General features: G+C 50.0%; 1 protein-coding gene across 3 annotated transcripts in view; it reads left to right on the top strand.

Annotated features, from left to right (window-relative positions):
* Positions 1 to 25,961, top strand: part of LOC130357258 (gastrula zinc finger protein XlCGF71.1-like) — an 84,072-nt gene that overhangs the window by 38,239 nt on the left and 19,872 nt on the right. Inside the window, exon 1 of one of the 3 annotated variants that reach the window (XM_056559875.1) lies at positions 25,822 to 25,948. The exons of the other annotated variants lie outside the window; for them this stretch is intronic. The gene's annotated coding sequence lies outside the window, so the exon portion shown is untranslated. Of the gene's footprint in view, positions 1 to 25,821; positions 25,949 to 25,961 lie in introns of those variants that run through there. 3 annotated transcript variants of the gene reach the window in all.

The following is a 25,961-nucleotide window of genomic DNA, read 5'->3' as shown; positions in this document are numbered from 1 at the left end:
AATCACCAATTTAGACCTCAAATTTACATGGTGCACTCTCCCTTCTGAGCCTTGTTGTGCGTCCCCAGAACACTTTGCGCCCACAAATGGGGTATCTCCGTCCTCAGGAGAAATTGCGTTACAAATTTTGGAGGTTTTTTTTCTTTTACCGCTTGTGAAATTTTAAAGTATGGGGCAACACCAGTATGTTAGTGTACAAAAATGTTTTTTTTTTTACACTAACATGCTGGTGTAGACCCCAACTTTACCTTTTCATAAGGGGTAAAAGGAGAAAAAGCCCCCCCAAAATTTGTTAGGCAATTTCTCCCGAGTACGACGATACCACATATGTGTCCCTAAACTGTTGCCTTGAAATACGACAGGGCTCCAAAGTGAGAGCGCCATGCGCATTTGAGGCCTAAATTAGGGATTTGCATAGGGGTGGACATAGGGGTATTCTACACCAGTGATTCTCAAACAGGGTGCCTCCAGCTGTTGCTAAACTCCCAGCATGCTTGGACAGTCAATGGCTGTCCGGTAATGCTGGGAGTTTTTGTTTTGCAACAGCTGGAGGCTCCGTTTTGGAAACACTGCTGTAGGATACGTTTTTCATTTTTATTGGGGGGGAAGGGGTGGGGGGGGGTGCAGTGTACGTGTGTATATGTAGTGTTTTACTCTTTATTTTATGTTAGTGTAGTGTAGTGTGTTTAGGTTACATTCACACTGACGGCGGATTACACTGAGTCTCCCGCTAGGGAACTCACTGTAATCCGTCGCCAGTGTGAATGTAACCTGTACATTCACATGGGAGGGGGGGGGAACTACAACTCCCAGCATGCACTGACAGAACGTGCATGCTGGGAGTTGTAGTTTTGCAACAGCTGGAGGCACACTGGTTGGAAAATACTGAGTTAGGTAATAGAACCTATTACCTAACTCGGTATTTCCCAACCAGTGTGCCTCCAGCTGTTGCAGAACTACAACTCTCAGCATGTACTGATTGCCAAAGGGAATGCTGGGAGATGTAATTATGCAACAGCTGAAGGCACGCAAGTACAACTCCCAGCATGCCGAGACAGCCATTTGCTGTTCCTGAATGCTGGGAGTTGTAGTTTTGCAAGATTTATAGGGGTTCAGGCTGGAGATCACTGACAGTGGTCTCTAAACTGTGGCCCTCCAGATGTTGCAAAACTACAAATCTCAGCATGCTAAGACAGCAAACTGCTGTCTGGGCATGCTGGGAGTTGTAGTTTTGTAATATCTGGAGGGCTACAGTTTAGAGACCACTGTCAGTGATCTCCAGCCTGAACCCCTCTAAATCTTGCAAAACTACAACTCCCAGCATGCCAACACAGCAAACAGCTGTCAAGGCATGGTGGGAGTTGTAGTTTTGCAACATCTGGAGGGCGACAGTTTAGAGACCACTCTCTAAACTGTCGCCCTGCAGATGTTGCTAGGCAACAGACTCTGGACACGCGGCGTCATACTCACCTCCACCGCCACCATGATCACAGCCTCCGCCGGGTAAGTGACCGCCGCCGCCGCTACTGCACGGTTCCCCCCGCTGTGCCCGGACACGACGGGTGGGCATAGCGGGGGGGAACCGAACTTTAACCCCCTCGCCCCCAGTCTGCTATTGGTCGACCGCTCCGCCGATCAATAGCAGGGATAGGAGGGGTGGCAACCTTGCCACCTCACTCCTATCTCTTCAAGGGGGATCGAGGGTGTCTTGGCATTTATACTGTACATGCGCTTATTACATTATGCTGTACATTAGCTCAAAGCATTAATACTGTTCATATGCTCATAGCATTTATACTGTACGCATGCTCATAGCTTTCATACTGTACATATGTTCTTAACATGCATACTGTACATGCGATCATACCATTTATACGGCACATTTGCTCATAGATTTATTTTGTTCACACACGATCATAGCATTTATATTGTCCATACGCGCATAGCATTTATATTGTCCGCATGCTCATAAAATTTATACTGTTCATACGCCCTTAGCATTATATTGTACATACGCTCGTAGCACGTATATCGTTCAAATGCTTTTAACATTTATACTGTACATACGCCCATAGCATCCACACTGTACATATGCTCATAGCATGCATACCGTACATATGCTCCTAGCATTCATACTGTACATACGTTCATAATATTTATACGGCACATATGCTCACAGTATTCATACTGTGCATACGCCCATAATATTTTTATATGGTACATTCGCTAAGTTTGTATATTCACGCAATCATAGCATTTATATTGTCCATATGCTCGTAGAATTCATGCTGTTCATATTCTTGTAGCATTATTTTGTTTATACGCTCGTAGCATTTATACTGTTCATATGCTCATAGCATTCATACTGTACATACGTTCGTAGCATGTAGATCGTTCAAATGCTTATAGCATTTATACGGTATATACACCCATAGCTTCTAAACTGTACATATGCTCATAGCATGCATACCGTACATATGCTCATTGCATTCATACTGTCTATTCGTTCATAATATTTACTGTACATGCGCTTATTACATTATGCTGTACAAAGCATTTATACTGTTCATATGCTCATAGCATTTATACTGTACGTGCGCTCATAGCTTTCATACTGTACATATGTTCTTAACATGCATACTGTACATGCGCTCATACCATTTATACGGCACATTTGCTCATAGATTTATTTTGCTCACACACGATCATAGCATTTATATTGTCCATATGCTCATAGCATTTATATTGTCCATATGTTCGTAGAATTCATGCTGTTCATATGCTTGTAGCATTATTTTGTTTATATGCTCATAGATTTATTCTGCACATACGCTCGTAGCATTTATACTGTACATATGCTCATAGGATTTATACGGTACATTCACATATAGATTTATATTGTTCACACGATCATAGCATTTATATTGTCCATATGCCCGTAGCATTATATTGCTTACACGCTTATAGCATTTATTCCGTACATATAATTATTACATGCTGTACATTAGCTCGTAACATTTATACTGTTCATGTGCTCATAGCATTCATACTGTACATACGCTCGTAGCATTTATATCGTTCTCATGTTCATAACATTCATACTGTACATTCGCTCATAGCATTCATACTGTATATATGCTCATAGCATTTATACCGTACATACGTTCATAGCTTTCATACTGTACATATGTTCATAACTTTCATACCGTACATGCATTCATAGCATCTATACGGTACATTAGCTCATAGATTTATATTGTTCACATGATCATAGCATTTATACGCCCGTAGCATTAGATCGTTTCTACGCTCATAGCATTTATACTGTACATACGCTTATTACATGCTGTACATTAGCTCAAAGCATTTATACTGTTCATATGCTCATAGCATTTATATTGTCCCCACGCTCGTAGAATTTATACTGTTCATACGCCCGTAGCATTATATTGTCTATACGCTCATAGCATCATACTGTTCATACACTCATAGCATTGGTACTGTACATACGTTCAGAAATTATAAGATGCATTTGCTTGTAGCTTAATACTGTACTTACACTTGTAGCATTTATGCCGCTCATACGGGCATATCATTTTTATACTGTACATACACTTGTAGCATTCAAACAATACATACGCTTGTAGCTTCATGCTCTACATACATTTGTAACCTTTTTTTGGTTCATACGTAGTCTTTCTGTATGTACATATGTGGCTTTTACGGCACAGTTTCATACTGTACATATGCATAACTTTCATATACATAGCCTTGTTAAAAAAAAAATGCTAAAGATTCCATCAAGAAGTCTCTTTCATGCAATACTACTAGGAACAGATCGCACAGAATACTTGAGAGTGCTTCTCAGGGGAGTACAAGTGCGATCTGGTTAACTCACCTAGTAGGCAACCGCCGTTGGCAATTGTCCAAGAAATCTCTCTGCCTCCCTTTTGGCCATCTACCTAGTCGTGCAGTCAAGACGGCTATGTATCTTGGCTTCTGCGGCTTCTTCCGCACTAGCGAAATCACCAGGGTTTCTGCCAGCGATAAGGGTTTTTCAAAAGGTCAGATGTCTGGAACCAGGATGATTCCATTATTCTCGTTTCTATTCTCCAAGTGACACTTCAGATGCCAGTCCTCAACTTCCTTTGCAGGTCATGCTTTAACCTCTTCCCAGTTTATAATTCACATTAGTCCTAGTCTTCAGTCTGGGCATTAATCCTTTGTCTTTCTTGGATTTAGGATTGATGCCACCTCAGCTGCTTCCAACAATAACGTTCCCTGTCATTTCATTAGGAAGTTGGATCGCTGGCAGTCTTCTTGTTTTCCCTTTACGTTCCAAAACCATTCATTAAAATGTCTCATGCTTCGAAAACTGGCTTTATAACTATTCAATAAATCACTTCTCCTACTTTGGTCGTTTTTTGCCCCTTTATAGGTTTTACCCTCGACGATGGTTTGGGCACACCGTCACCATCCTAGTCAATTACATGGATTCAGGGTTCATCATTGGTGTACTGCTGTATCCATGACCACAAATAGTTAAAGGAGAACCCCAGAATATAAAAATTGTCGCCCATACTGCCAGCAGTAAAAACATAAAGATGTACATACCTTCCTCCGCTCCCCCGGGGCCAACGGCAACCGACTCCGGTCGCCGCCGGTCTCATCCAGTGGTCGGATGAATCCTACTGCACTCAGCCAATCACCAGCCGCAGCGAAGTCCGACTCGGCCGGCGATAGGCTGAGCGGCAGTGTGAAAACCCTTCAGGACACAAAATTCTTCACTACACTGGCACCTGCGGCCGGGGCCAAAAACATCACACTGCCGCTCAGCCTATTGCCGGCCGAGTCGGACTTCGCTGCGGCTGGTGATTGGCTGAGCGCAGTATGATTCATCCGACCTCCGGCAACCAGGAAGTGGATCGCGGCGGAGACCGGAGCTGGTTACCAGAGGCCCAGGGAGAGCTGAGGAAGGTATGTACATCTTTATTTGCCGGCACTATGGGGGACAATTTTTATGTTCTGGAGTTCTCCTTTAAGGCTGATTTATCAGCCTGTGTTTGTGGGAGAGGCGGAGGCTCACCAAATATGGCCAGCTGCTCTCCAGATAGTTAAGGCTGATTGTCAGCCTGTGTTTGTGGGAGGGGCGAAGGCTCACCATAAATATAGCCTGTTGCTTTCCACTTTCGTCGCAGGTCTCGGTCTTGTGACCCTCCCTTTTCTCACACTTCACCTTTTTTAGGGTATGCCCCCTTTATAGGTTTTACCCTCGATGATGGTTTGGGCACACCGTCACCATCCTAGTCAATTACACGGATTCAGGGTTCATCATTGGTATACTGCTGTAGCCATGACCACAAATATATATGAATATATTATACAGTCCTGGCCGCAAATGTTGGCATCCCTGAAATTTTTCAAGAAAATTAAGTATTTCTCACAGAAAAGGATTGCAGTAACACATGTTTTGCTATACACATGTTTATTCCCTTTGTGTGTATTGGAACTAAACCAAATAAGGAGGGAAAAAAGCTAATTGGACATAATGTCACCAAACTTCAAAAAGGGGCTGGACAAAATTATTGGCACCCTTAACTTAATATTTGGTTGCACACCCTTTGGAAAAAATAACTGAAATCAGGGGCTTCCTATAACCATCAATAAGCTTCTTACACCTCTCAGCCGGAATGTTAGACCACTCTTCCTTTACAAACTGCTCCAGGTCTCACTTATTGGAAGGCACCAACAGCAATTTTAAGATCTCTCCACAGGTGATCAATGGGTTTTCGATCTGGACTCATTGCTGGCCACTTCAGAACTCTCCAGCGCTTTGTTGCCATCCATTTGTGGGTGGTTTTTGACATATGTTTGGGGTCATTGTCCTGCTGGAAAACCCAAGATCTCTGATGCAAACCCAGCTTTCTAAAACTGGGCTATACAGTGCAACCCAAAATCTGTTGGTAATCCTTGTACACATTCAAGGCACCCAGTGCCAGAGGCAGCAAAACAACCCCCAAACATCATTGAACCTCCACCATATTTCACTAGGTACTGTGTTCTTTTCTTTGTAGGCCTCATTCTGTTTTCGGTAAACAGTAGAATGATTTGCTTTACCAAAAAGCTCTATCTTGGTCTCATCTGTCCACAAGACTTTTCCCAGAAGGATTTTGGCTTGCTCAAGTTCATTTTGGCAAAATGTAGTCTTTTTTTTTTTTTTATGTCTCTGTGTCAGCAGTGGGGTCCTCCTGGGTCTCCTGCCATAACGTTTCATTTCATTTAAATGTCGACGGATAGTTTGCGCTGACACTGATGCTCCCTGAGCCTGCAGGACAGCTTGAGTATCTTTGGAACTTGTTTGGGGCTGCTTATCCACCATCCGGACTATCCTGCGTTGACACCTTTCATCAATTTTTCTCTTCACGCCCAGGGAGATTAGCTACAGTACCAGGGGTTGCAAACTTGATAATGTTGGGCACTGTGGACAAAGGCAAATCTAGATCTCTGGAGATGGACTTGTGACCTTGAGATTGTTGATATTTATCCACAATTTTGGTTCTCAAGTCCTCAGACAGTTCTCTTCTCCTCTTTCTGTTGTCCATGTTTTAGTGTAGCGCGCACACACACACACACAGTGCAAAGACTAAGTGAACTTCTCTCATTTGTATCTACTTTCAGGTGTGATTTTTATATTGCCCACACCTGTTACTTTCCTCAGGTGAGTTTAAAGGAGCATCACATGCTTGAAACAATCTTATTTTTCCACAATTTGAAAGAGTGCCAATAATTTTGTCCAGCCCATTTTTGGAGTTTGGTGACATTATGTCCAATTAGCTTTTTTCCCCTCCCTTTTTTGGTTTAGTTCCAATACACACAAAGGGAATAAACATGTGTATAGCAAAACGTGTGTTACTGCAATCCTTTTCTGTGAGAAATGCTTCATATTCTAGAAAAATTTCAGGGGTGCCAACATTTACGGTCATGACGGTGTGTGTATATGTATGTATGTATGTATGTATATATATATATATATATATATATATATATATATATGTGTGTTAGAAATTAAGCTCAATAATGGGGGAGATTTATAAATACCTGTCCAGAGGAAAAGTTGCTGAGTTTCCCAATAGCAACCAATCAAATCAATTCTTTTATGTTTTTGAAAAGGCCTCTGAAAAATTAAAGAAACGGTCTGATTGGTTGCTATGGGCAATTTATTTTTATTTTTTTCCTGGAACAAAAAAAAATAAAATTTACAGTGGAGTAGTTTTACAGAAAATAATTTCAATACTGGATAGAGGAGGAAAAAAAATTTATGGGTCAGGAAATAGGCAACATTATCTGTAATGCAGGAGAGAACATAATCGGTGAGGGGTCGAGGAGAACATTCGGAGATTTATCAAAACCTGTGCAAAGGAAAAGTTGCCCCTAACCAATCAGATCGCTTCTATTTTGCAGAGGGCTTGTTAACAATGAAAGAAGCGATCTGATTGGTTGCTATGGGCAACGTTTCCTCTGGACATGTTTTGATAAATCTCCCCCCTTTTCCGTGATGGGGGAGGAGGGAACATTATCTGTGGGGGGGGGGGGGGGGGAGAGAGAACATTATCTGTGGGGGGGGGGGGGGGGAGAGAACATTATCTGTGATGGGAGAGGAGAAAACATTAGTGATTGGGGGGGGGGAACGTTATCAGTGATGGGGGCAGGAGAACATTATCTGTGATGGGGGAGGAGAACATTATCTATGATGGGGAGGACATTAGCTATGATGGGGGAGAGAACATTATCTGTGATGGGGAGGACATTAGCTATGATGGAGGAGAGAACATTATCTGTGATGGGGAGGACATTATCTATGATGGGGAGAACATTATGATGGGTAGAACATTATCTGTGATGGGGGAGAGAACATTATCTGTGATGGGGGGGAAAAGGACATTATCTGTAATAGGGAGAGAACATTATCACGCCCCCTTCCCATACACGTGAATGGAGGGGGCGTGGCATGACATCACGAGGGGGGATAACCTCACATCTCTGGCTGTCCAAACCCAACGCAGACCCCCATCAGACATCTTCTCCCCTTTCCTTTGGATAGGGGTTAAGATGTCTATGGCTGAAATGGCACTCAGTATTTGTACTGTATTCCAGGATTTGCTGGTCTTCGGTGAGACTGGAGAACAGGCCCAGATTTATCACACGGGTGAGAGAAAAAGTGCAGTGATTTTTCCACAGCAACCAATTACAGCTCAGCTAACGAGCTCTGGTGAAGTGAAAGCTGATCTGTGATTGGCTACTATGGGAAAATCACTCCACTTTTTCCCAGATGTCTAAGGCTGCATTCACACTTAGTTTTTACATTACGGGTGCCGTATCCAGCTGGGGGAGGGGAAAACCGGGCTCTCCCGTACCCCAGCCGGACCAGCGCTCAACTCCATTTACATGAGCCGGCCGGAGTTAAACGGTGACTCCAGTTGGCTCACTTTTGACCCGTATGCGGTTTTGTGACCTGACCTAAAACAGTAGTATACTACGGTTTTAGGTCTGTCAGTAAACCGCATACGGGTCAAAATGAGCCAACCGGAGTCACCGTTTCACTCCGGTCCGCTCATTAAAGTAAATGGAGTTCAGCGCTGGTCCGGCTGGGGTACGGGGGAGCCTGGTTTGCCCCTCCCCCAGCCAGATCCGACACCCGTAATGTAAAAACGAAGTATGAATGCAGCCTTATATAGTTTAAATGTGCTAAGATTTATATTCATCATTATAATGAACATATTCCAAAACTGTTTTTTTTTTTTCCAGGTATTCCTTTCTCTTAGTCCCGTCATTTTATGAACCTTGAAAGATATAAATATATACACTGCTCAAAAAAATAAAGAGAACACTAAGATAACACATCCTAGATCTGAATGAACTAATCGTATGAAACACTTTTGTCTTTACATAGTTGAATGCGCTGACAACAAAATCCCACAAAAATTATCAATGGAAATCAAATGTATCAACCCATGGAGGTCTGGATATGGAGTCACACTCAAAATCACAGTGGAAAACCGCACTACAGGCTGATCCAACTTTATGTAATGTCCTTAAAACAAGTCACAATGAGAAGTGTGTGTGGCCTCCACGTGCCCGTATGACCTCCCTACAGTCCTGGGCGCCAGTGGGGAATTTGCAAATCTTGGTGTTCTCTAGCAAATGCCAAACGTCTTGCACGGTGTTGGGCTGTAAGCACAACCCCCACCTGTGGACGTCGGGCCCTCATACCACCCTCATGGAGTTTGTTTCTGACCGTTTGAGTGGACATATGCACACTTGAGGCTTGCTGGAGGTCATTTTGCAGGGCTCTGGCAGTGCTCCTCCTCATTGCACAAAGGCGGAGGTAGCGGTCCTGCTGCTGGGTTGTTGCCCTCCTACTGCCTCCTCTACGTCTCCTGATGTACTGGCCTGTCTCCTGGTAGCAACTCCATGCTCTGGACACTACGCTGACAGACACAGCAAACCTTTTTGCCACAGCTCGCATTGATGTGCCATCCTGGATGAGCTGCACCACCTGTAGACTCTGTCTCATGCTACCACTAGAGTGAAAGCACCGCCAGCATTCAATAGTGACCAAAACATCAGCAAGGAAGCATAGGAACTAAGAAGTGGTCTGTGGTCAGCACCTGCAGAACCACTCCTTTATTGGGGGTGTCTTGCTAATTGCCACCTGTTGTCTGTTCCATGTTCCATTGATTGTCAATCAGTGTTCTTCCTGAGTGGACAGTGGGATCTCACACAAGTGTCAGTGACTTGGAGTTACATTGTGTTGTTTAAGTGTTCCCTTTATTTTTTTGAGCAGTGTATATAAGTACAAGTACAGGTCACATATATACACATACTGGCCCTCATTTACTTAGAAAATCGGGTTGTAAGTCTATGTTGCTTTCTTACCCGACTGCTTTTTTCCCCTGGTATTTATTATTATGTCGCATCTTGTTTGTCGCACGTGGGTTTTGTTGGTTTTGGTTTCCAACTCCTCTGAGTTGTCGGGAAAAAATCCACAACAATTCAACAAATTCGGGTTGGAAACCTTTATAAATACGTGGGAAAGCTCAGAAATGTCGGGTTATGCCCCTTTTTCGGGTTTGGGAGAATCCACATCGGGTCCTTCAGGGAAAAAATGTCGCAGACTGGCGCACAATGTCTGCGACATGGCGCAGACAAAGATGCGCCAAAAAAAACCTGACAAAAGAAGTAGGGTTTACAATAGTAAATGAGGGCCACTGTGCTCCCCTCACACATCACGTCTCCACCATACTGTGCTCCCCTCACACATCACGTCTCCCCCATACTGTGCTCCCCTCACACATCACATCTCCCCCATACTGTGCTCCCCTCACACATCACATCTCCCCCATACTGTGCTCCCCTCACACATCATATCTCCTCCATACTGTGCTCCCCTCACACATCTCCCCCATACTGTGCTCCCCTCACACATCACATCTCCTCCATACTGTGCTCCCCTCACACATCACGTCTCCCCCATACTGTGCTCCCCTCACACATCACATCTCCCCCATACTGTGCTCCCCTCACACATCTCCACCATACTGTGCTCCCCTCACACATCTCCTCCATACTGTGCTCCCCTCACACATCACATCTCCCCCATACTGTGCTCCCCTCACACATCACATCTCCTCCATACTGTGCTCCCCTCACACATCACATCTCCTCCATACTGTGCTCCCCTCACACATCATATCTCCTCCATACTGTGCTCCCCTCACACATCTCCTCCATACTGTGCTCCCCTCACACATCACATCTCCTCCATACTGTGCTCCCCTCACACATCACGTCTCCCCCATACTGTGCTCCCCTCACACATCACATCTCCCCCATACTGTGCTCCCCTCACACATCTCCACCATACTGTGCTCCCCTCACACATCTCCTCCATACTGTGCTCCCCTCACACATCACATCTCCCCCATACTGTGCTCCCCTCACACATCACATCTCCTCCATACTGTGCTCCCCTCACACATCACATCTCCCCCATACTGTGCTCTCCTCACACATCACATCTCCTCCATACTGTGCTCCCCTCACACATCTCCTCCATACTGTGCTCCCCTCACACATCACATCTCCTCCATACTGTGCTCCCCTCACACATCACATCTCCTCTATACTGTGCTCCCCTCACACATCACATCTCCTCCATACTGTGCTCCCCTCACACATCACATCTCCTCCATACTGTGCTCCCCTCACACATCACATCTCCCCCATACTGTGCTCCCCTCACACATCACATCTCCCCCATACTGTGCTCCCCTCACACATCATATCTCCCCCATACTGTGCTCCCCTCACACATCACATCTCCCCCATACTGTGCTCCCCTCACACATCACATCTCCCCCATACTGTGCTCCCCTCACACATCACATCTCCCCCATACTGTGCTCCCCTCACACATCACGTCTCCTCCATACTGTGCTCCCCTCACACATCACGTCTCCTCCATACTGTGCTCCCCTCACACATCACGTCTCCTCCATACTGTGCTCCCCTCACACATCACGTCTCCTCCATACTGTGCTCCCCTCACACATCACGTCTCCTCCATACTGTGCTCCCCTCACACATCACGTCTCCCCCATACTGTGCTCCCCTCACACATCACGTTTCCACCATACTGTGCTCCCCTCACACATCACATCTCCACCATACTGTGCTCCCCTCACACATCACGTCTCCCCCATACTGTGCTCCCCTCACACATCACGTCTCCCCCATACTGTGCTCCCCTCACACATCACATCTCCACCATACTGTGCTCCCCTCACACATCACATCTCCTCCATACTGTGCTCCCCTCACACATCACATCTCCTCCATACTGTGCTCCCCTCACACATCACGTCTCCTCCATACTGTGCTCCCCTCACACATCACATCTCCTCCATACTGTGCTCCCCTCACACATCACATCTCCCCCATACTGTGCTCCCCTCACACATCACATCTCCTCCATACTGTGCTCCCCTCACACATCACGTCTCCCCCATACTGTGCTCCCCTCACACATCACATCTCCTCCATACTGTGCTCCCCTCACACATCACGTCTCCTCCATACTGTGCTCCCCTCACACATCACGTCTCCACCATACTGTGCTCCCCTCACACATCACATCTCCTCCATACTGTGCTCCCCTCACACATCACATCTCCTCCATAATGTGCTCCCCTCACACATCACATCTCCACCATACTGTGCTCCCCTCACACATCTCCTCCATACTGTGCTCTCCTCACACATCACGTCTCCTCCATACTGTGCTCCCCTCACACATCACATCTCCCCCATACTGTGCTCCCCTCACACATCACATCTCCTCCATACTGTGCTCCCCTCACACATCACGTCTCCCCCATACTGTGCTCCCCTCACACATCTCCTCCATACTGTGCTCCCCTCACACATCTCCTCCATACTGTGCTCCCCTCACACATCACATCTCCACCATACTGTGCTCCCCTCACACATCACGTCTCCTCCATACTGTGCTCCCCTCACACATCACGTCTCCTCCATACTGTGCTCCCCTCACACATCTCCTCCATACTGTGCTCCCCTCACACATCACATCTCCACCATACTGTGCTCCCCTCACACATCACGTCTCCTCCATACTGTGCTCCCCTCACACATCACATCTCCCCCATACTGTGCTCCCCTCACACATCACTTCTCCTCCATACTGTGCTCCCCTCACACATCTCCTCCATACTGTGCTCCCCTCACACATCACGTCTCCACCATACTGTGCTCCCCTCACACATCACTTCTCCTCCATACTGTGCTCCCCTCACACATCTCCTCCATACTGTGCTCCCCTCACACATCACGTCTCCTCCATACTGTGCTCCCCTCACACATCACGTCTCCTCCATACTGTGCTCCCCTCACACATCACGTCTCCTCCATACTGTGCTCCCCTCACACATCTCCTCCATACTGTGCTCCCCTCACACATCACGTCTCCTCCATACTGTGCTCCCCTCACACATCACGTCTCCACCATACTGTGCTCCCCTCACACATCACGTCTCCTCCATACTGTGCTCCCCTCACACATCACGTCTCCTCCATACTGTGCTCCCCTCACACATCACGTCTCCACCATACTGTGCTCCCCTCACACATCACATCTCCACCATACTGTGCTCCCCTCACACATCACGTCTCCCCCATACTGTGCTCCCCTCACACATCACATCTCCACCATACTGTGCTCCCCTCACACATCACATCTCCTCCATACTGTGCTCCCCTCACACATCACATCTCCTCCATACTGTGCTCCCCTCACACATCACATCTCCCCCATACTGTGCTCCCCTCACACATCACATCTCCCCCATACTGTGCTCCCCTCACACATCACATCTCCACCATACTGTGCTCCCCTCACACATCTCCTCCATACTGTGCTCCCCTCACACATCACATCTCCTCCATACTGTGCTCCCCTCACACATCACGTCTCCCCCATACTGTGCTCTCCTCACACATCACATCTCCCCCATACTGTGCTCCCCTCACACATCTCCTCCATACTGTGCTCCCCTCACACATCTCCTCCATACTGTGCTCCCCTCACACATCACATCTCCACCATACTGTGCTCCCCTCACACATCACGTCTCCTCCATACTGTGCTCCCCTCACACATCACGTCTCCACCATACTGTGCTCCCCTCACACATCACATCTCCACCATACTGTGCTCCCCTCACACATCTCCTCCATACTGTGCTCCCCTCACACATCACGTCTCCACCATACTGTGCTCCCCTCACACATCACGTCTCCTCCATACTGTGCTCCCCTCACACATCACATCTCCCCCATACTGTGCTCCCCTCACACATCACTTCTCCTCCATACTGTGCTCCCCTCACACATCTCCTCCATACTGTGCTCCCCTCACACATCACGTCTCCTCCATACTGTGCTCCCCTCACACATCACGTCTCCTCCATACTGTGCTCCCCTCACACATCACGTCTCCTCCATACTGTGCTCCCCTCACACATCTCCTCCATACTGTGCTCCCCTCACACATCACGTCTCCTCCATACTGTGCTCCCCTCACACATCACGTCTCCACCATACTGTGCTCCCCTCACACATCACGTCTCCTCCATACTGTGCTCCCCTCACACATCACGTCTCCTCCATACTGTGCTCCCCTCACACATCACGTCTCCACCATACTGTGCTCCCCTCACACATCACATCTCCACCATACTGTGCTCCCCTCACACATCACGTCTCCGCCATACTGTGCTCCCCTCACACATCACATCTCCACCATACTGTGCTCCCCTCACACATCACATCTCCTCCATACTGTGCTCCCCTCACACATCACATCTCCTCCATACTGTGCTCCCCTCACACATCACATCTCCCCCATACTGTGCTCCCCTCACACATCACATCTCCACCATACTGTGCTCCCCTCACACATCACATCTCCACCATACTGTGCTCCCCTCACACATCTCCTCCATACTGTGCTCCCCTCACACATCACATCTCCTCCATACTGTGCTCCCCTCACACATCACGTCTCCCCCATACTGTGCTCTCCTCACACATCACGTCTCCCCCATACTGTGCTCCACTCACACATCACATCTCCACCATACTGTGCTCCCCTCACACATCTCCTCCATACTGTGCTCCCCTCACACATCTCCTCCATACTGTGCTCCCCTCACACATCACATCTCCACCATACTGTGCTCCCCTCACACATCACGTCTCCTCCATACTGTGCTCCCCTCACACATCACGTCTCCACCATACTGTGCTCCCCTCACACATCACGTCTCCTCCATACTGTGCTCCCCTCACACATCTCCCCCATACTGTGCTCCCCTCACACATCACGTCTCCTCCATACTGTGCTCCCCTCACACATCACGTCTCCTCCATACTGTGCTCCCCTCACACATCACGTCTCCTCCATACTGTGCTCCCCTCACACATCACGTCTCCTCCATACTGTGCTCCCCTCACACATCACATCTCCTCCATACTGTGCTCCCCTCACACATCACGTCTCCTCCATACTGTGCTCCCCTCACATATCACATCTCCCCCATACTGTGCTCCCCTCACACATCACGTCTCCTCTATACTGTGCTCCCCTCACACATCACGTCTCCTCCATACTGTGCTCCCCTCACACATCACGTCTCCACCATACTGTGCTTTCCTCACACATCACATCTCCTCCATACTGTGCTTTCCTCACACATCACATCTCCCCCATACTGTGCTTTCCTCACACATCACATCTCCCCCATACTGTGCTTTCCTCACACATCACATCTCCCCCATACTGTGCTTTCCTCACACATCACATCTCCCCCATACTGTGCTTTCCTCACACATCACATCTCCCCCATACTATGCTCCCCTCACACATCACATCTCCTCCATACTGTGCTCCCCTCACACATCACGTCTCCATACTGTGCTCCCCTCACACATCACATCTCCACCATACTGTGCTCCCCTCACACATCACGTCTCCCCCATACTGTGCTCCCCTCATACATCACGTCTCCCCCATACTGTGCTCCCCTCACACATCACATCTCCACCATACTGTGCTCCCCTCACACATCACATCTCCACCATACTGTGCTCCCCTCACACATCACATCTCCCCCATACTGTGCTCCCCTCACACATCACACCTCCTCCATACTGTGCTCCCCTCACACATCACATCTCCACCATACTGTGCTCTCCCCCATACTGTGCTCTCCTCACACATCACATCTCCAACATACTGTGCTCCCCTCACACATCACGTCTCCCTCATACTGTGCTTCCTTCACACATCACATCTCCACCATACTGTGCTCCCCTCACACATCACATCTCCTCCATACTGTGCTCCCCTCAAACATCACATCTCCACCATACTGTGCTCCCCTCACACATCACATCTCCACCATACTGTGCTCCTCTCACACATCACATCTCCCCCATACTGTGCTCCCCTCACACATCACATCTCCCCCATACTGTGCTCCCCTCACACATCACATCTCCCCCATACTGTGCTCCCCTCACACATCACATCTCCCCCATACTGTGCTCCCCTCACACATCACATCTCCTCCATACTGTGCTCCCCTCACACATCACATCTCCACCATACTGTGCTCTCCCCCATACTGTGCTCCCCTCACACATCACATCTCCCCCATACTGTGCTCCCCTCACACATCACATCTCCGCCATACTGTGCTCTCCCCCATACTGTGCTCTCCTCACACATCACATCTCCACCATACTGTGCTCTCCTCACACATCACATCTCCTCCATACTGTGCTCCCCTCACACATCACATCTCCTCCATACTGTGCTCCCCTCACACATCACATCTCCACCATACTGTGCTCCCCTCACACATCACATCTCCCCCATACTGTGCTCCCCTCACACATCACATCTCCCCCATACTGTGCTCCCCTCACACATCACATCTCCCCCATACTGTGCTCCCCTCACACATCACATCTCCCCCATACTGTGCTCCCCACACATCACATCTCCCCCATACTGTGCTCCCCTCACACATCACATCTCCTCCATACTGTGCTCCCCTCACACATCACATCTCCTCCATACTGTGCTCCCCTCACACATCACATCTCCTCCATACTGTGCTCCCCTCACACATCACATCTCCCCCATACTGTGCTCCCCTCACACATCACGTCTCCTCCATACTGTGCTCCCCTCACACATCTCCACCATACTGTGCTCCCCTCACACATCACATCTCCTCCATACTGTGCTCCCCTCACACATCACATCTCCTCCATACTGTGCTCCCCTCACACATCACATCTCCTCCATACTGTGCTCCTCTCACACATCACATCTCCACCATACTGTGCTCCCCTCACACATCACATCTCCTCCATACTGTGCTCCCCTCACACATCACATCTCCACCATACTGTGCTCCCCTCACACATCACATCTCCCCCATACTGTGCTCCCCTCACACATCACATCTCCCCCATACTGTGCTCTCCTCACACATCACATCTCCCCCATACTGTGCTCTCCTCACACATCACATCTCCACCATACTGTGCTCCCCTCACACATCACGTCTCCCCCATACTGTGCTCCCCTCACACATCACGTCTCCCCCATACTGTGCTCTCCTCACACATCACATCTCCCCCATACTGTGCTCTCCTCACACATCACGTCTCCTCCATACTCTGCTCTTCTCACACATCACGTCTCCTCCTTACTGTGCTCCCCTCACACATCACGTCTCCTCCATACTGTGCTCCCCTCACACATCACATCTCCACCATACTGTGCTCCCCTCACACATCACATCTCCTCCATACTGTGCTCCCTTCACACATCACATCTCCTCCATACTGTGCTCCCCTCACACATCACATCTCCTCCATACTGTGCTCCCCTCACACATCACGTCTCCACCATACTGTGCTCCCCTCACACATCACATCTCCACCATACTGTGCTCCCCTCACACATCACGTCTCCCCCATACTGTGCTCCCCTCACACATCACATCTCCACCATACTGTGCTCCCCTCACACATCACATCTCCTCCATACTGTGCTCCCCTCACACATCACATCTCCTCCATACTGTGCTCCCCTCACACATCACATCTCCCCCATACTGTGCTCCCCTCACACATCACATCTCCACCATACTGTGCTCCCCTCACACATCACATCTCCACCATACTGTGCTCCCCTCACACATCTCCTCCATACTGTGCTCCCCTCACACATCACATCTCCTCCATACTGTGCTCCCCTCACACATCACGTCTCCCCCATACTGTGCTCTCCTCACACATCACGTCTCCCCCATACTGTGCTCCACTCACACATCACATCTCCACCATACTGTGCTCCCCTCACACATCTCCTCCATACTGTGCTCCCCTCACACATCTCCTCCATACTGTGCTCCCCTCACACATCACATCTCCACCATACTGTGCTCCCCTCACACATCACGTCTCCTCCATACTGTGCTCCCCTCACACATCACGTCTCCACCATACTGTGCTCCCCTCACACATCACGTCTCCTCCATACTGTGCTCCCCTCACACATCTCCCCCATACTGTGCTCCCCTCACACATCACGTCTCCTCCATACTGTGCTCCCCTCACACATCACGTCTCCTCCATACTGTGCTCCCCTCACACATCACGTCTCCTCCATACTGTGCTCCCCTCACACATCACGTCTCCTCCATACTGTGCTCCCCTCACACATCACATCTCCACCATACTGTGCTCCCCTCACACATCACATCTCCCCCATACTGTGCTCCCCTCACACATCACACCTCCTCCATACTGTGCTCCCCTCACACATCACATCTCCACCATACTGTGCTCTCCCCCATACTGTGCTCTCCTCACACATCACATCTCCAACATACTGTGCTCCCCTCACACATCACGTCTCCCTCATACTGTGCTTCCTTCACACATCACATCTCCACCATACTGTGCTCCCCTCACACATCACATCTCCTCCATACTGTGCTCCCCTCAAACATCACATCTCCACCATACTGTGCTCCCCTCACACATCACATCTCCACCATACTGTGCTCCTCTCACACATCACATCTCCCCCATACTGTGCTCCCCTCACACATCACATCTCCCCCATACTGTGCTCCCCTCACACATCACATCTCCCCCATACTGTGCTCCCCTCACACATCACATCTCCCCCATACTGTGCTCCCCTCACACATCACATCTCCTCCATACTGTGCTCCCCTCACACATCACATCTCCACCATACTGTGCTCTCCCCCATACTGTGCTCCCCTCACACATCACATCTCCCCCATACTGTGCTCCCCTCACACATCACATCTCCCCCATACTGTGCTCCCCTCACACATCACATCTCCGCCATACTGTGCTCTCCCCCATACTGTGCTCTCCTCACACATCACATCTCCACCATACTGTGCTCTCCTCACACATCACATCTCCTCCATACTGTGCTCCCCTCACACATCACATCTCCTCCATACTGTGCTCCCCTCACACATCACATCTCCACCATACTGTGCTCCCCTCACACATCACATCTCCCCCATACTGTGCTCCCCTCACACATCACATCTCCCCCATACTGTGCTCCCCTCACACATCACATCTCCCCCATACTGTGCTCCCCTCACACATCACATCTCCCCCATACTGTGCTCCCCACACATCACATCTCCCCCATACTGTGCTCCCCTCACACATCACATCTCCTCCATACTGTGCTCCCCTCACACATCACATCTCCTCCATACTGTGCTCCCCTCACACATCACATCTCCTCCATACTGTGCTCCCCTCACACATCACATCTCCCCCATACTGTGCTCCCCTCACACATCACGTCTCCTCCATACTGTGCTCCCCTCACACATCTCCACCATACTGTGCTCCCCTCACACATCACATCTCCTCCATACTGTGCTCCCCTCACACATCACATCTCCTCCATACTGTGCTCCCCTCACACATCACATCTCCTCCATACTGTGCTCCTCTCACACATCACATCTCCACCATACTGTGCTTCCCTCACACATCACATCTCCTCCATACTGTGCTCCCCTCACACATCACATCTCCACCATACTGTGCTCCCCTCACACATCACATCTCCCCCATACTGTGCTCCCCTCACACATCACATCTCCCCCATACTGTGCTCTCCTCACACATCACATCTCCCCCATACTGTGCTCTCCTCACACATCACATCTCCACCATACTGTGCTCCCCTCACACATCACGTCTCCCCCATACTGTGCTCCCCTCACACATCACGTCTCCCCCATACTGTGCTCTCCTCACACATCACATCTCCCCCATACTGTGCTCTCCTCACACATCACGTCTCCTCCATACTCTGCTCTTCTCACACATCACGTCTCCTCCTTACTGTGCTCCCCTCACACATCACGTCTCCTCCATACTGTGCTCCCCTCACACATCACATCTCCACCATACTGTGCTCCCCTCACACATCACATCTCCTCCATACTGTGCTCCCTTCACACATCACATCTCCTCCATACTGTGCTCCCCTCACACATCACATCTCCTCCATACTGTGCTCCCCTCACACATCACGTCTCCACCATACTGTGCTCCCCTCACACATCACGTCTCCACCATACTGTGCTCCCCTCACACATCACGTCTCCACCATACTGTGCTCCCCTCACACATCACGTCTCCACCATACTGTGCTCCCCTCACACATCACATCTCCTCCATACTGTGCTCCCCTCACACATCACGTCTCCACCATACTGTGCTCCCCTCACACATCACGTCTCCACCATACTGTGCTCCCCTCACACATCTCCTCCATACTGTGCTCCCCTCACACATCTCCTCCATACTGTGCTCCTCTCACACATCACATCTCCCCCATACTGTGCTCTCCTCACACATCACATCTCCCCCATACTGTGCTCTCCTCACACATCACATCTCCTCCATACTGTGCTCCCCTCACACATCACATCTCCACCATACTGTGCTCTCCCCCATACTGTGCTCCCCTCACACATCACATCTCCCCCATACTGTGCTCCCCTCACACATCACATCTCCCCCATACTGTGCTCTACTCACACATCACATCTCCTCCATACTGTGCTCCCCTCACACATCACATCTCCGCCATACTGTGCTCTCCCCCATACTGTGCTCTCCTCACACATCACATCTCCAACATACTGTGCTCTCCTCACACATCACATCTCCTCCATACTGTGCTCCCCTCACACATCACATCTCCTCCATACTGTGCTCCCCTCACACATCACATCTCCCCCATACTGTGCTCCCCTCACACATCACATCTCCCCCATACTGTGCTCCCCTCACACCTCCTCCATACTGTGCTCCCCTCACACATCACATCTCCTCCATACTGTGTTCCCCTCACACATCACATCTCCCCCATACTGTGCTCCTCTCACACATCACATCTCCCCCATACTGTGCTCCCCTCACACATCACATCTCCACCATACTGTGCTCCCCTCACACATCACATCTCCCCCATACTGTGCTCCCCTCACACATCTCCACCATACTGTGCTCCCCTCACACATCACATCTCCACCATACTGTGCTCCCCTCACACATCACATCTCCCCCATACTGTGCTCCCCTCACACATCACGTCTCCTCCATACTGTGCTCTCCTCACACATCACGTCTCCCCCATACTGTGCTCCCCTCACACATCACATATCCCCCATACTGTGCTCTCCTCACACATCACATCTCCCCCATACTGTGCTCCCCTCACACATCTCCTCCATACTGTGCTCCCCTCACACATCACATCTCCCCCATACTGTGCTCCCCTCACACATCTCCTCCATACTGTGCTCCCCTCACACATCTCCTCCATACTGTGCTCCCCTCACACATCACATCTCCCCCATACTGTGCTCTCCTCACACATCACATCTCCCCCATACTGTGCTCTCCTCACACATCACATCTCCTCCATACTGTGCTCCCCTCACACATCACATCTCCTCCATACTGTGCTCCCCTCACACATCACGTCTCCTCCATACTGTGCTCCCCTCACACATCACGTCTCCCCCATACTGTGCTCCCCTCACACATCACGTCTCCCCCATACTGTGCTCCTCTCACACATCACGTCTCCCCCATACTGTGCTCTCCTCACACATCACGTCTCCCCCATACTGTGCTCCTCTCACACATCACGTCTCCCCCATACTGTGCTCCCCTCACACATCCATCTCCTCCATACTGTGCTCTCCTCACACATCACGTCTCCCCCATACTGTGCTCTCCTCACACATCACGTCTCCTCCATACTGTGCTCCCCTCACACATCACATCTCCTCCATACTGTGCTCCCCTCACACATCACATCTCCTCCATACTGTGCTCCCCTCACACATCACGTCACCACCATACTGTGCTCCCCTCACACATCTCCACCATACTGTGCTCCCCCTCACACATCACATCTCCCCCATACTGTGCTCCCCTCACACATCTCCTCCATACTGTGCTCCCCTCACACATCTCCTCCATACTGTGCTCCCCTCACACATCACATCTCCACCATACTGTGCTCCCCTCACACATCACGTCTCCTCCATACTGTGCTCCCCTCACACATCACGTCTCCACCATACTGTGCTCCCCTCACACATCACATCTCCACCATACTGTGCTCCCCTCACACATTACGTCTCCTCCATACTGTGCTCCCCTCACACATCACATCTCCCCCATACTGTGCTCCCCTCACACATCACATCTTCACCATACTGTGCTCCCCTCACACATCACGTCTCCACCATACTGTGCTCCCCTCACACATCACGTCTCCCCCATACTGTGCTCCCCTCACACATCACGTCTCCTCCATACTGTGCTCCCCTCACACATCTCCTCCATACTGTGCTCCCCTCACACATCACATCTCCACCATACTGTGCTCCCCTCACACATCACATCTCCACCATACTGTGCTCCCCTCACACATCACATCTCCACCATACTGTGCTCCCCTCACACATCACGTCTCCCCCATACTGTGCTCCCCTCACACATCACATCTCCACCATACTGTGCTCCCCTCACACATCACATCTCCTCCATACTGTGCTCCCCTCACACATCACATCTCCACCATACTGTGCTCCCCTCACACATCTCCTCCATACTGTGCTCCCCTCACACATCACATCTCCCCCATACTGTGCTCCCCTCACACATCACGTCTCCCCCATACTGTGCTCCCCTCACACATCACGTCTCCCCCATACTGTACTACCCTCACACATCACGTCACCACCATACTGTGCTCCCCTCACACATCACGTCTCCTCCATACTGTGCTCCCCTCACACATCTCCCCCATACTGTGCTCCCCCTCACACATCAACATCTCCACCATACTGTGCTCCCCCTCACACATCTCCTCCATACTGTGCTCCCCCTCACACATCACATCTCCCCCATACTGTGCTCCCCTCACACATCACGTCTCCCCCATACTGTGCTCCCCTCACACATCACGTCTCCCCCATACTGTGCTCCCCTCACACATCACGTCACCACCATACTGTGCTCCCCTCACACATCACGTCTCCCCCATACTGTGCTCCCCCTCACACATCACGTCACCACCATACTGTGCTCCCCTCACACATCACGTCTCCCCCATACTGTGCTCCCCTCACACATCACGTCACCACCATACTGTGCTCCCCTCACACATCACATCTCCACCATACTGTGCTCCCCTCACACATCACATCTCCACCATACTGTGCTCCCCTCACACATCACATCTCCTCCATACTGTGCTCCCCTCACACATCACGTCTCCCCCATACTGTGCTCCTCTCACACATCACATCTCCTCCATACTGTGCTCCCCTCACACATCACATCTCCTCCATACTGTGCTCCCCTCACACATCACATCTCCACCATACTGTGCTCCCCTCACACATCACGTCTCCTCCATACTGTGCTCCCCTCACACATCACGTCACCACCATACTGTGCTCCCCTCACACATCACGTCACTACCATACTGTGCTCCCCTCACACATCACGTCACCACCATACTGTGCTCCCCTCACACATCACGTCTCCCCCCATACTGTGCTCCCCTCACACATCACGTCTCCCCCATACTGTGCTCCCCCTCACACATCACGTCTCCCCCATACTGTGCTCCCCTCACACATCACGTCTCCCCCATACTGTGCTCCCCTCACACATCACGTCTCCCCCCATACTGTGCTCCCCTCACACATCACGTCTCCCTCCATACTGTGCTCCCCTCACACATCACATCTCCACCATACTGTGCTCCCCTCACACATCACATCTCCTCTATACTGTGCTCCACTCACACATCACGTCTCCTCCATACTGTGCTCCCCTCACACATCACATCTCCCCCATACTGTGCTCCCCTCACACATCACATCTCCTCTATACTGTGCTCCCCTCACACATCACATCTCCTCCATACTGTGCTCCCCTCACACATCACGTCTCCCCCATACTGTGCTCCCCCTCACACATCACATCTCCCCCATACTGTGCTCCCCTCACACATCACATCTCCCCCATACTGTGCTCCCCTCACACATCACATCTCCCCCATACTGTGCTCCCCTCACACATCACATCTCCTCCATACTGTGCTCCCCTCACACATCACATCTCCCCCATACTGTGCTCCCCTCACACATCACATCTCCCCCATACTGTGCTCCCCTCACACATCACATCTCCTCCATACTGTGCTCCCCTCACACATCACATCTCCTCCATACTGTGCTCCCCTCACACATCACATCTCCTCCATACTGTGCTCCACTCACACATCACGTCTCCTCCATACTGTGCTCCCCTCACACATCACATCTCCACCATACTGTGCTCCCCTCACACATCACACCTCCCCCATACTGTGCTCCTCTCACACATCACATCTCCCCCATACTGTGCTCTCCTCACACATCACATCTCCTCCATACTGTGCTCCCCTCACACATCACATCTCCACCATACTGTGCTCTCCTCACACATCACATCTCCACCATACTGTGCTCCCCTCACACATCACATCTCCTCCATACTGTGCTCCCCTCACACATCACATCTCCTCCATACTGTGCTCTCCTCACACATCACATCTCCACCATACTGTGCTCCCCTCACACATCACATCTCCACCATACTGTGCTCCCCTCACACATCACATCTCCACCATACTGTGCTCCCCTCACACATCACATCTCCACCATACTGTGCTCCCCTCACACATCACATCTCCTCCATACTGTGCTCCCCTCACACATCACGTCTCCTCCATACTGTGCTCCCCTCACACATCACATCTCCACCATACTGTGCTCTCCTCACACATCACATCTCCACCATACTGTGCTCCCCCTCACACATCACATCTCCTCCATACTGTGCTCCCCTCACACATCACATCTCCTCCATACTGTGCTCTCCTCACACATCACATCTCCACCATACTGTGCTCCCCTCACACATCACATCTCCACCATACTGTGCTCCCCTCACACATCACATCTCCACCATACTGTGCTCCCCTCACACATCACATCTCCTCCATACTGTGCTCCCCTCACACATCACATCTCCTCCATACTGTGCTCCCCTCACACATCACATCTCCACCATACTGTGCTCCCCTCACACATCTCCCCCATACTGTGCTCTCCTCACACATCTCCTCCATACTGTGCTCCTCTCACACATCACATCTCCTCCATACTGTGCTCCACTCACACATCACGTCTCCTCCATACTGTGCTCCCCTCACACATCACATCTCCCCCATACTGTGCTCTCCTCACACATCTCCCCCATACTGTGCTCCCCTCACACATCACGTCTCCCCCATACTGTGCTCCCCTCACACATCACGTCTCCCCCATACTGTGCTCCCCTCACACATCTCCACCATACTGTGCTCCCCTCACACATCACATCTCCTCCATACTGTGCTCCCCTCACACATCACATCTCCTCCATACTGTGCTCCCCTCACACATCTCCTCCATACTGTGCTCCCCTCACACATCACGTCTGTCAGTATCAGTGAGGAGACCATGATGGCTGACAGCTGAGGAAGCGTCCTGTGTGCACCCAACATCCTCCTCCCCTGTGATCAGTGTGACAGGAAGTAGATGTAGAGGAGGGAATCATGTTACTGTGCAGCAGGTCCGCTCCAGCCTCATAGAGGGTGAGTGTATACA

This window comes from Hyla sarda, chromosome 2, assembly GCF_029499605.1.
Source record: "Hyla sarda isolate aHylSar1 chromosome 2, aHylSar1.hap1, whole genome shotgun sequence".
Classification (NCBI taxonomy): domain Eukaryota; kingdom Metazoa; phylum Chordata; class Amphibia; order Anura; family Hylidae; genus Hyla; species Hyla sarda.
Note: the sequence above shows the minus strand (reverse complement) of the source record. Positions and strands in the feature narration are given on the sequence as shown.